Raw genomic sequence first — 13,608 nt, 5'->3', positions numbered from 1 at the left:
CCGTAGACCGAGAGATCGCACGATGAGATTGCGATTGTAGATGATTCGAGCTTCAAAGGGGAACCCCCCAGGGCGAGGATAAGCAGAGGAGAGTTCTCGATGTGGGAGGACTACCTCGTAATCGAGATGCAGCGAAAGGTAATCTCCGGCCTGTCCCCTGGCCAGTTACCTTTTTGTTGCCTCCGTCCTGCCGCTTCCACCCCACCTACCTGTGTTTCCAGCAACTGTTTAAGATAGCGCGCGGCTTTCGCGTTAATCTATCAAGCCGTATTAACGAGTCTCGCAATTATTACGCCATTATCGTGGCCGACCTGTAATTAACCGTTACGAGATTATTAATTTCGCCCCGGGTATTTACTCGAGAAGTTGATGGTGGTTCGCGAAGAATAATAGGTTGCTTTCGCAAGTAGCGCTTAACGCCATGGTATTTGTCAAAAGCGTCGATGGTGTCTTGATCGTCTCTTGATTACAAAATAATCGAGTAACGCGGCAACGACCGAAATAACGCAGGGGAGGCGGACGCGATCCGCGCGGAGACCCGAGGCTTCACGGCGAGGCGCGGCGAGGCGCGGATTCCAGTAGTGGCGGCATAGGACTTAGGTCTGTTCATAAAGCGACCGGGTAGAAAGCATTTATCCTTTCGGGGTAGAAGGCCTGGACAGCGGTAGAATAAACGGAGTCCAGGGCAGTCTTATTTTGGCGAGGACTACGGCACAGCCGGGACGTGCTCCTCCGACTTGGACGGGCACCATTATTTCTTCAGTGTCGACAACTCCTTGCCGCTGCCCTTCTGTCCTCCTCCCTACGGCCCCTTATAGCTTCAACAAACCAACGCCAAATACAGAGAGAGAGAGAGAGGGAGAGAGAGAGAGAGTTCGACTGAGAACAGACGAATGAGATAGATAGATAGAGAGAGAGAGAGAGAGAGAGAGAAAACGATGAAACGCCAGGAACTGTCCCCGGCGGCGAGAAGAGGACAGCGGGAGAGGCTGGCTGCGGCCATTCGCAAGGACTACGCCGTTAAGCCGGGGGAATGGTGGCCTAAGACCATCCCGCGGGCTCTGCCTCTTTTGTTGACAGGACTATGAGAACTCGCGCACGGTGATTTATCGAGGCTCGCTTATTCTTAGTCCTTTGCGGCGACTCGCGTTATACCCAAGCCGCGTTTGCTAACTGGCTGGATTATTAAGCGTGATACGCGCGCCAGCTCCGCACAGCCGAGACTCCATCGAATTCCCCTTTCCTGTCTCTCGCTTCTTCCTCGACATCCCGCGTCCCTTTTTCTCCCTTTTTCCTTCTCCGCTTCTTCTTCTTCTTTCCCCGAATAACGTTTTTCATCTGTAGCTCGAACGTGGATGCGTTTGACGTCTTAGCCGGCTTTTCGCCTCAGCTGCTGCACCATGACGGAACTTGGCTGCTTCGAACGTATACAGGCCACGAAAGGGGCGAAACTCGACATCGCCACAAAGTGCTTCGGTTTGATATAATCGTGGAAAACATGGAGCTTTTAATATTCGTTAGAAATTAAGGTAAGAAAAGTAGCACCTTCGTGACGATTTAAGAAAAATTCCGTTCGCGGATCCTGGATAGAAATTTCGATTTGTAACGCGCGATTGTATTTCTAGGAATATCTAACGCAGCCGAATTCGACGGTAACCCACTCTCCACTCTAATTACAGGTCGGTGAAAACATAATCGGCGTGACGCGCGACTGAATTTAACGTACGCGTGGCCGCGACGATACGAAACCCCGAACCGGATTCGGGGCGCGCAACTTCTCGTGCAATTAATTCCCAATGAATCGTTAAACACGCGCTCGCGCATACACACGAGGGGAGAATTTTTCCCAACTCTCGTCTAGCCAATCGAAATTCAAATTAACGCAGATTCCATCGCTCGTTCTGCACTGCGAACATTCTGCACGGGCGCTCATACGCGTTAGAAAAATTTGCAATCGTTATTGTTCCGGCGAATTCGTAAATATTTTCGAACGAATTCGCGTGTCGGACGGGTTTTGGTCATCATGATTTCGAAGCGTGTTTAAACGTTACGGTCTGGGATGAAATATTCGTCGACGGTTGAAACGCGATAACAAGGCCGTTGGGCCGTGAGAAAAAAACACACATCCACCGATCGGGAAATATCGCCGAGGAAAAGCTGAAAACTCCATCGTCCATCGCAGGAACGAGTCAAGGAGCTGGTCGAAGAAACGGTCCCCTATGTATAATAAAATATGATAAAACGCGGCCAATCCGGACCACCCATCGGAACTCTACTTCCCTCGCGCAAGTGAATTCTCGCTAGTCACAATGCCAGTCATAGTCTTACCCTAGATTTCCCACCCTTCCGCGAACTCGCTCGATACAGACTGATCCAAAGATACCGCCTCGAAATCATGTTAATTTCAACGGAGCGAAAATTTCCACAAAGAAAATAATCGACGAGATCTGCTCCATAATTCAAGAAGGGAAATGGAAAAGACGGGATCTCAAGAGGCTCTCCCCGAAGATCAGCCGGAGTGGGAAAAATGGAAAACCTTATCGCGAGTTACGCGGCTGCTTCGACGTGGGTTACGACCACAACCCTTGGAGGTCGCCAAGCCGATTTGCTGGACGAACGATCGGTAATTTTTTCGATTTTCGTAGCTCGAAGGCACAGGTTGAGAGACGATCCCGGTTACACGTCAATTTTTCAGAGGAGTCTTCCGGTAAACGTACGGTATCGCGTATCCGATTCGAAATTTGATTTTCCCCGCTCTGTGTAGATTAATGCGCACGGTTGATCCGCCGGTAACAAGAAACAAGAGTAGAAAGCAACGTTAACAGGATGAAGCGTTTTAATCCTTTCAACGCGGCAGACGATGTATGGCGTGCACCGCAACGCGCGAGCGTGTTCAAAACGCGGTCGGTAGAGAAAAAAATGATTAATATACAAGGGCGTATATATTTTTGAAATTTCGACGTAGCCCGTTGATATCGGGAAACGATGAATTGCTCTAGGTAGGGCGAGTAGATTTTTCAAAAGCCCTCAAACGTTCAACGTGATATATTTACCTCTCGATACCATATAGAACACGCATGGTTCGTCCCAAACGATAACATACTCGAAAAATATGATGAAACAAATTTGATTTTCAAACGGCTTCCAAACTCTACAGCCAATTACACTTCACCATTTTTTTTCTCCCCGCCCTTTAACGAATTTTAACCGTCGTTTTACATATTGAACGCAGTTTAAATTAGAATTCAAACTTCAAATTCAATTGAAATAAAAAAAAAAAGTGGTCTATACGGAGCTGGTCAAGCGGTGAGGTCGATTGTTTGGATTAAAATCCAACCGACCGCCGACGCGACGGCCGGGGTAAAATAAATATTTTGCGTTGCGTCTAAAGGAAGCTTCGAAATTTCAAGTCACGCTCCGTATAGCGTACTCTTGATTCAAAATCACGGATCAAAGACGCATCCCAAGACCGCAGACGGTGTTTCTGGTCGGCTTTTCGACGGGAAGAGTCGGCTAAAGCCGGTGACGGGAAACCGGTGCGCCGTCATTTACTCCACATTACCATTCGTACTTGGACCTGTGTTAAAATGCAGCCTTCTCGCGTACCTGGAAACGAGCTACATCGTCCTTCCTTTTCGCTACCCTTCTGCCACCCAACGTGACCCGATGCGTACACGGCACGTTAAGGGGTTAGCGAGAAAATTTATGACCAGACGGCGAGATGAATGAGAACAGGCGGAAAAGAGGGATTTTGGAGAAGGGATGAAAACCGAGTTGTTACAGAATATTATATGCCAAAGTCGTGGTATATACTCTTGATTTCACAATGACACAGTCCTTGTAGGTCTTGACGAGTCCGTGTTTCCCTTTCGTGACTTTATACGACCTAACTTTGTCTTTATGGACATGGGATTTTCTCTTTGCACTCTACGCCGTTATTTCAAGCGATGCAAGTTCGAGAAAGACGACGATCTGAATCGTTGATCTAAGGGATGGATCTTCTCCATCGCCACGGTTCGGTTCTCTTTATTTCCCTGGACTTCTTAACACGGTCTATACGTCTACCCTGGTTCATCGATCGCTACACGCGCCAAGAGCAAACGTCTTACAATGTTCAAGAGTCTATTTAGTTACCTTCTACATTTGTACGTTCATTCTATTACATCGTGCGATTTGCCGACGTTACAGGACAATTATTCGACGCACCGTGTAAGATAATTGCGTATCTACCGTTAAACGACGATTTTTCTTTCTACATGCGCAAGATCGTAATCCCATAGATCAATAGTCAATTTGTACCTTCGTGTTGTTTTCCTCCCTGTCGTGTCACTAGACGGAGAGATTACCGATCAATGTACGATACCATTATATATACATATATATGTTATATTTTAGTTTTTCGTTGCACGCCTGTGAGATAACGTTTTTAACGAGAAATCAAACGACGCCGAAACGTTGCTACCTGTCACGTTTGATTACGCGATCCGGAAACACGGTGGATATTTAATCGGCTATCCGTCAAACCGAATGTCAAAGTTTCACGCTACTTTCCATTGGTGGAAAATGCGCTTCGATTCGATAGAACGCGATTCGTTCAACAAAACTGGATCTTCCTTCGAGGATCTTGACCGATTATCCGATCAAATTAGTCTCGCGTATTATCGTTCTCTCGTTTCGAGAAACTGGCTCCGTACATCGCCGATCGACGCAACAGAATTTACTCTTTTCATCCCCGCACTGCCTGTCGATTGGTTAACGAAATAAACTTTTATTGCAATCTGCCGAAACAGAAGGAGAGAATGGAACTCCGTTCCGCGTCACTGTCACGTCGGATAATTTTTATTTTTCGAATTAAACGATAATCGGCTCGCCGGCACGGCTAATTTTTATCGAATTTCTGCCGCTTTCGGTTGTGTTGTTCCAAACGACGTCCCGACAAATTTCATTTCGACACTTTGATACCGGGCGCCACCCGTTTCGCGGTGCATTTTAATTCGATACGCTTTGATAGCCCGTGAAATTTGTTTTCCATCCGAACGGTACTCCGCTGCCTGCGCCGATAAAATTGGATATCGAAACGGGGTGTCGATTTTTGGGAGGGTTCTCGACGATCCTTTAGGAACCGAGAGCCCATCGCTCCAACGACCGCGTTTCTTATTATGCAAATTCATTGTTGATGAATTGAAAGGAAGGATACTAACCGTTTTATTAACTCGCAGACCCTCTGGCGCGAACATCTTATTTGTATTCAGAGGGTAAACCACCCCTGTTCGCGTCGTCATGGCCAATACCTCGGGTCGGCCTTCCGCGATGGGAAATTTGTGGCAGAGATAAAACTTGCGCCACGTTTTCGTAATCGTGGTGCTGGCTGGAATATCCCCGAAACCCTCGTAGCTTGCCGAATTTGTTTCGCGAATAAACTCGAATTCCACAAAATTCGGCGAAACATCGGCATTCGTCCTCTGAAAAGAAACGATTAAACTTTTTAACAACGTTGCGCCGTAACGAGATTTTCCGCGATGATTGCAGCTTCGCGAGCCGATTGCAATCAAAAATTTATATATAATACTCGGTGAACAAGCGGCGTGAAACGTCCGATTTTTGAGCGCTCGTTTCACAAAGCCCGACTTTAAATTCTCCGCGCATGTAACGCGAAAGATAAGACCTGGCTTCGTAAATTTCATCCCCTCCTGGCGTCAAAATCCAATTAACAATCTGTCGGTCCTATAAAAAACTAAACACATCCGTAAAACACGGCGCGGACAGATAACGGAACGGACGAGAAACGAAAAACTGGGATTGTCGAACAGTTTCGCATGAACGAAATAACGGAGCGGCCGTCCGGAAACGCGTCGTCGGAAGATCGATGGTCGATCGCGATGAAGATGGAAGAGAATACGGAGTAGGTTGGAGCGCAGAGAGGGAAAAGAAAGAAGGGGTCGGAGGAAGACGGAAAGGGGAGGAAGCGCTAAAGAGGGTTCGTCGTGTGGTACGCGCGCGTATACGCGGACGCGATCGCGCGGCTCAAAGGCTCGCCGCTAAAACAAACAAGAATCGAGGTCCTATCCCAAGACGCCGAGGGCGACGCATGCCTCGGCAGGCCAGCCTTTTTTCTTTTTTCCCACCGGTTGGCTCTCTCGCGAGCCCGGCGTGGAATTATGCGAGAATTTTAAACGCCGAATATTATGAAATTCTTTCGCGTAATCTCCCACCCGGTTGTCCGACCCCCCGTTTCGTTCGAGCATCCTCCTTCCCGCCATCCCGTCCCGCAACGTGTATTTCTCCTCGCATCGTTGCCTTCCCACCACCAAGCTGTTCGCCCTGGACCGCCCTCGAAATCTTGACGATTAATGCGCCCCTGCGCGCGGGCCCCTCCGAGCTCCTAATTAAAACGTCACTCCTTCCTCCTTATCTCGTCCTTCGAGGAAATGCGTCTTCATGCCGGCCGAACGTTTCGCCGAATGCTAGACACTCCTCTCGCGTAATTGCTACCTCCTCGCGGAGACCACCGGAACACGATTCTCTACTCGCGAGCGTTCGAGGTCTTTATAGGAGGATCGTCCGACGGAGGGCGGGATGTTTTTTAATTAAAGCGTCAACGATACTGGCGTCGAAGACGCAACTAACGAGTAACCGTTTCGACGTCTCTGTTTTCGCGATACGTCGCCGAATCGATCCTTCCTCTTTCTCTTGTTTCGATTTTTCAATAGTAGGACGTTTTGATCGTGGATAGTATGAAAGCAAAGTTTTTACGGTATCGATAAGTTCCCGGAACGCGGCCGATCCCATCCCCGGCCACCAGTTAACGACAGGTATCCGCGCCAGTTTACCCCGAACGTTAACCCCCGAAGCGGCGAAAAAGAGGCCCCGGGGGCAGCCTCGTTGGGGACCACCGTCGCCGTGCGGGAAGACAAGTCGGAGCCGTGAAAGAGAGCGACGCGCCGCAAGAGAAAGGAAGACAGCGTGATCCAGAACGCGGTGATTTCCGAGCGGGTAAAGAAATGCGGCCGAATTAAAGCTCCGTTTGCTTCGGGGGGCCCGGAGAACTGGCCTGCGAGAACGTTTTCGGTGGCAACAGTGGAAAGGGAAGGGAGAGAGAGAGAGAGAGAGAGAGAAAAGACAGAGAGGAGAACGAGGCGGCACAGGGCCCTACCGTAATTGGTTCTGCATATTTATGAAGGCGCTCCTACCAGAACCGCGCTTCGTCGCACCTCTCCTTACCTCCAGCCTCGCTCGCAATTCACCGTCGTTGGGTTGTCGCGGTCGTTCTAAGCGTGTGCGTTCCCATTTTATCTCCTTCCGATCGGTTTTCCCGCATTACGCCCTACTTATGTAAAGTCGTCTCGCGAGTCTAGTAAAGTCGTCTAGCTGCACTTTTTACTAGTTCGAGAAAGGTTCTTCGATATCTACGTCTGCGTCGAATAATCGTCGAAGGTCGACTTCCACCGTAATTAAGGAAACGATCGTTTTTCTTCGGCGCATCACGACGGTTGGCGGATATTTTAATTGGGCTATTAGTCGGCAGAGAGAATGGAACCATCGCCGAGCGATCCCCGGTGTCTCGTTAAACTTCCGAAATATAATATGACTGATCGTAGATCCATTTTCGCGAAACGACTTTCATTCGACGGCAGTCTAGTCCTGGTTCGACGCGACGTCACGATTCGATCCTCGTTCCATTCGTCGATCACGCGGCGTCGCTATCTTCGGAGGAGGATCCTCGAGCGGGTCGTCCGTGTAAACGCTCGGCCCACGCCCCCGGGGAAACGGGCTGTTTTGTTTTTCCTTGGTCGGTGCCAGTCGATCCCCCTATTTGTATCGTCGAGTGGAAACATTTTTCAGATCGAGCCGAAACTTGTTTGCCGTTCCTAGAAAACACGGGATTCCAGCAGACGCGTTTCGCAAATCGTTCACGACGTCCGCTCCACTCGATCCGTCGAAGACGCGTTTCTATCGTTAGGCCGTGATCCACGAGCTCTGAATTTCGGCCGATCGCTATTTATTGCCCTTTAAACTTGGCACAGGACTCCATTCGTTTCGGATCGAACGTGCGATGTGTGGTGGATACTCCGCTTCAGTGGTAGAAATTCCTCCAAATAAATCGGCAGTCCGGGGGAAGGAAAAAAACAAAATACGACGATCGAAGAGGAATTTCAGGACGTGACCTCCGATTAAAAGAGCGAAATGAAAATTCTGTACAGCGGGGCGTCGCGTCGTCGCGTCGCACCGCCGCGAGACAGGGTTCGATCCGACCGCCACCACCCGCGGCTATTCCTGTGAAACGAAGCTGTACGTCAGCGAATCCGTCCTTTTATCCAGCCGCGAAGTGTTGGCATACCTCCCGTCGAATCAGCGCGTCAGAAAGATCGAGAAATATTGGCCAGGTTTGTTTAGTTTTCTTGCAAGATGAAACGCTATTGCGCCGGCAAAGTTACGTTTTTCCTGTTCGCCAACCGCTCCGATCCGGTCTTCCGATCGAACTATTATACATCGATGCTCTAAGTAACGAGCAAAACACGAAACTAAAAAGCCCGGACGATTTTTTCACCGGATATCAATCCAATCGGGCCGAGAGTTTCATCGGTGGCTGTTGTTTGCGATCGCACGGATGACCAGAGAGACTCGCGAAACGAACGAGCGCCATCGTGTCAGTTTTTTTTTTTTTTTTATCGAGAAGAGTCAGCGTATATCGAAGTTCGATTCGCGTTACATGATTTTCGGCAAAAGTCGGATTAAACACGGAACCTATGCGATGAACGGTAACGACAAAGGTTGGTCGAGAGGTCGATTCGATGACGGGATTTCGTTGTACAGAATCAAAGCGATAGATGGAGGGAACGGGTGCCCCGGCCGATCCTCTTCTTTGTCCATTATCGGGCGCGAGCTGTGGACGCGCGTCCCGTACCGCAGCGACGTTCAAAAGAATAATGCAAAAGCAATAATGCCGGTCGAGCCGAAAATTCTATCGCGCCTTTGACGTTCTGGAATCGGAACGCGTTCGAACACTCGCAACCATACAGATTATTATGTTTTTTCGGAAAGCTGGGAACGGTTCGACGCGCGGCTACACTGTGTCGTTTTGCATGTGACATGACCGTGATTTACATGCGTGGCTCCGGTCGAACTTTGATATTTCTTTGCAACCTCTGGCTCGAACACAGGGCGAGAACGTTGACGCGAAAATCGATCGGCAGATTTAATCTCCCTTTGTGGCAGCTTCTGTTCGTGCGATACAATCGCACGGCGGGCAAGGGGAACTTTTCCAAACGTTTGTCTCCGAGTCGTACGATTTCGAAAAATGCAGCGCGCGTATCCGTCGAACGTTTCACGAGGAATAGAATACCTAAAATAAATTCACGTTCCCGTTCTATTTTCCTGGTATCGAGAACGGTTTCGCAGCGCGACGATGGTTTGCCAGTTCCAACTCGCTTGCCGTTCGTTTCCCGGCAAACAAGTCTCCCCGATACAAATCCCCGAGAGCGATCCCTGGCTCCCCTATCGACTCCTCTAATCGCTGAGATTTCGAGCGCTCGACCCCCCGATGATCGCTGCGGGCTCGGAAGAGTTTCCACACCGGGACCAAGTTCAAACAAACAGCATACCGCGCAACGGATATACAAACGAGCCGAGAAGAGACACGCGCCAGCACCGAGCCAACTGTATCTATTTTTACGGTCCCGTGAATTTCGATTCTGTCGAGCTCGTCAGTCGACTGGCTAGAAGATCTCGTATCTATATTGTAGATTGTAGAGACGTCTGACTAGGAGCGACCGTGATCCCCTAATCTACTAGCGCGTCGACTTCGTTGCCGCGATCAGTGCCGGGATATGTAGAGTGATACTACCGCAAATATTCTCGTAATTACAAGATCCAAAGAAGCGCGATTGAATTCACAAATACAAAATTCTAGTTGCTGTTTAAACGGTGTGTTTGAAGCGCTATGTTCTTTCTGGCCTGTGGCCGCCATCTACGTTCCAACGGCATAACGCAGCGCAAATAGAGTCGCGTTTTTTTCCCTTCGATTCGTTAAAAATGTTCCATCGAGTGATGCACGTTTACTTGGTTGCGCGCCGGGAAAATTAAATCGCTGGCACGGAGGAGGCACGCAGGGGAAGGGGATGGATCGAATTAATTACCAACGCGGAATATTTTTCCGGGTGCGTTCGGTCGGTTTTGACGTGGTGCGCCGCTCGGCAATGGCCTCGATAAATTCCGCGAAAACGGCCGCGTCCCGGAGAACACACGGTTTAGCATTATGTAAATTTATTCACACCCACCTCCCTCCCCCTTCATACGGATTCACCCGACGCAACTGAAAATATTCGGCCGACGCGATAAAAATGCGAGAGTCTTTATCGCGCTGGTGCTTCGGGAATAGAGCGAGAATCGTTCCGATAAATCACGCACTCCGTCGTCTAGCGACCATCGTCTTTCTCCTCGAGGATCGCTTTATGCTTTCCCTTATTTCCCCGGCGCGACTGTGACTTTCCTCGAGCAGTTTGTAGCTACGACTACGCGTTCACGGCACACGGCTACTACCTTCCCTCTGTTTCCTCGACTAGCTAGCGACAAGGGCCGTTTTTCGTCACACGACAACCCTCCTCTGTACGCTACAGGTACATGTATAGTTGGTCGTCTTCTACGGTCGTTTCCTTCATACGCGTTACCAGCCACACTTACGCTAGACAGTGGTCACGTGATCGTAAAACGTCTCTCTTCGCGACGTTCCTTCCATCGTGCAACCTCGTTCTGGACACCGTCGATCGTTCTGTTCGCTCATCGAATCGACGTTTACGAGTTTCACGAAGAAATCGTAACGGCGGCGAGCTCGCTGACAAATGTCCCTGTCACCGGCAGCCATCGTTGCACCTGAGACCCGTCCAGGGATACCTTCGTCGAGCATTCAGATTTGTAGAGGGAATTTTTTTCCCTTCGTCACGCTCCCTCGGGAATTGGACGATGAGGGTCGACAAAAGACGGGACGGTTCGGCGAATTTATACCGACCTCTATCTCGCGACGACCGCTGTCGAGACATTCATAGGGGAAATGGAACTTTATATCGACGTTTATACGCGCTCCCTGCTTCTAGTTTCTCCTTCGAACGCGTCTGCTAAGGGAGTCGCGTACTGATAATACTATCGAGGACGTTCGTGTCGGAATAAAGCGGAATTTATCCAGGAGACGATCGCAAAGATTCGCGGAAGGAACGGTAATCGGTACATCGTACGGAGCAGACACGAGACCAATTTAGCGGTGGCGGTAACGAGTCTCAGCTCGTTCCCCTGGTCGCCACTTGTAACTTGTATTACGTTAAATTATCGAGAAACATGTAAAGTACGGATCGCGTTGACGAAGATACGTATAATTCGGGACCGTTTCACGGCGGGAACATGCTGCGGCAATGTCTTACTCGATAAGCGATACCGGTGGTTGCGTTCGCTGGAAATCATCCGGATTAAACGATGCGAAGATCGACCACGGTCTCTCAATCGATCCGTGAATATTAAAGACCGTTTCAGCGATGGACCGGGGGTAAATAAGTATAAAGACGTCCGACGAACGAAGGAAGGGGAAAAGCAGGGAGATAGGAAAGAGAGGAATCTCGAACGAATTAGATTCGATTCCAGCCATCGGTTTTTCCGATATTCAGCGTTCTATCGGAGAGAGAACGATCGGGTAACGATCATTTGGAAAAAGGGAACGCGCCGATACGAACGTAATGCAATCTGCGAACGCGTAGTCACGCTTGAATTCGACGAGGTGCGAAAGACAACCGGGTTAGGGTTGGAGAAAAATTTTAAGTAACCTCGAAGAAGTAAATACAGGGGAGGGAAAGAAAGATGGCACAGGGTAACAGGGGGATGCAGGTACGGACCGAGGACGGCTTTCTGTCAGTAAGAATGCCCGGTCGTCGTAATCGGGTCCCCGCCGGAAGTAAAACCCAGCCCGTTTCCATTCTTCGTCTTTTCAATTTCCGATATCCCCGCGGAGAAAGCGTCTAATGGTAATTTTAAAAGGAAAACGCAATGGCGCATGCATAATACACTCCGCGGGCTCGTTGATTTTCCCGTTGATCATTCCGAGTGGGAAAGAGAGGCCACGAAGGAAAAAGAAGAAAGCACGGGAACGATGTAATTCCGAGGGTGCGGCGTCGTCGAACAAAACTTCGACACGGTAGAATGGTTCGAGTCCGCAACAGAGCAAGAGAGAGAGAGAGAGAGAGAGAGGGAGAGAAAAGAACCTCCTCGCCTTTCTCTCTTTTCCACCTTTCTTGCTTGTCCCCTCTACCGCCTCTCTTTCGCGACAACTTAAATAAATAAATCAGCGTAACTCGCGAAGTAATAAGAGGAACGAACGGCTGAAAGCTCCGGAGAATTTTCTTACGGCAACGCGACAAAGAAGCATCGTCGTCGTTCCTCGCGTTCCGGCTTTTTAATTCGCGAACCGCTTAATTCGCGATGTGAATCGTTGATGAGGACGCGAGCCACTTCTCTGGCTGCACGACAGAAGGAAACTTCCCTTCGTAGCTATATTTCCTCTTTAAGGAAGAAGGAAAGAGCTCGGGACCGAGTCCAGAGAAAAGGAATCGAAGCGGATAGAATTACCGCACAGAGACGTCGGATTAAACGCAACGAAAGTGCAGCGGTCGATCGATAGAACGCATAATCCTTTAATAAATTCACCGAATCGTCGATCGTCGAACGAACCTGGCCACAAGGTTGAATTTTAGGTTAAATAGCTGAAAAGCGGCGAGAGCATCGAAACGACGTGGATCTCGATGCGAAAGAAACGAAAGAGGGTAGAGAGCAATTATTAGCCAAAGGAAGGGGAATAAGAGAGAAAGAGAGATGAGCGGAGGTGAGGAGAGGCTTAACGCGGGGCCCTTAATATGGCGAGGGCGGCCTTAATAAGGGAGGGAGTTTCGGCGTATACGTAGCGGGGACACAAAAGCCGCGGACTCTGGGCCGGCCCGATACAGGAGGTCAAAAATGCGCTCAAAAAATTGCCGCCAATTTGAATTGCTAATAAGGACGATGCGCGAGTCCTCGAGTTCGGCCTAACCGGTGCAAAACAATGGTCCCGCGTATAGCGGTATACCCTGAGCGGCAAAACGAACGCCGGTGACGAAGTCCATATAAGTGTCCCGTTTGGCTCCGCAGAAATGCCGTCCGAGGGGAAAAATAAACGAGTCACGGGGAGCAAGAGGGAAGGAGAGAGGAACGGGATGCCACGAGAGGATGCCGCGAGGGGATACACGCGGTGGATAGAGGAGAGATCGACGCTACCGACCACGAGGGAGAAATCGTCGATGCAACCCTAAATAATTAGTCACTGCCACGTCCGAGGTTCTCTGTTCTCCACCCGTTGAAGGAAACCATGGAAAGGGGACGCCGGTTAGTGGAATACTGTCCGGAACGTTCCACCGCTCGTGGGAAACGTTCGCGACCGAGTCCAACTCGGAGAATTCGCGGCAGAACGGACCGCGAGCTTGCACAGAGGAAGAGCATCGGTAAGAAAACGTCAACCCCGATTTACCGGCGACTGACGAATTTATTCAACTGACGAATCCACCGCGGAATCCACCGATCAAAGTCCCCGCCGACTTT

General features: G+C 49.7%; 1 long non-coding RNA gene across 1 annotated transcript in view; it reads left to right on the top strand.

Annotated features, from left to right (window-relative positions):
* Window positions 1-13,236, top strand: part of LOC138179019 (uncharacterized) — a 54,716-nt gene extending 41,480 nt beyond the window's left edge. The window contains exon 3 of the long non-coding RNA XR_011172908.1: window positions 13,162-13,236. This is a non-coding gene — a long non-coding RNA (uncharacterized LOC138179019). The remainder of the gene's footprint in view (window positions 1-13,161) is intronic.
* Window positions 13,237-13,608: the final 372 nt, after the last annotated feature.

Source organism: Bombus flavifrons, chromosome 4, assembly GCF_040668555.2.
Source record: "Bombus flavifrons isolate JBK064 chromosome 4, iyBomFlav1_principal, whole genome shotgun sequence".
In the NCBI taxonomy this organism is placed as follows: Eukaryota; Metazoa; Arthropoda; class Insecta; order Hymenoptera; family Apidae; genus Bombus; species Bombus flavifrons.
This window is presented reverse-complemented; position numbering and strand designations above follow the sequence as displayed.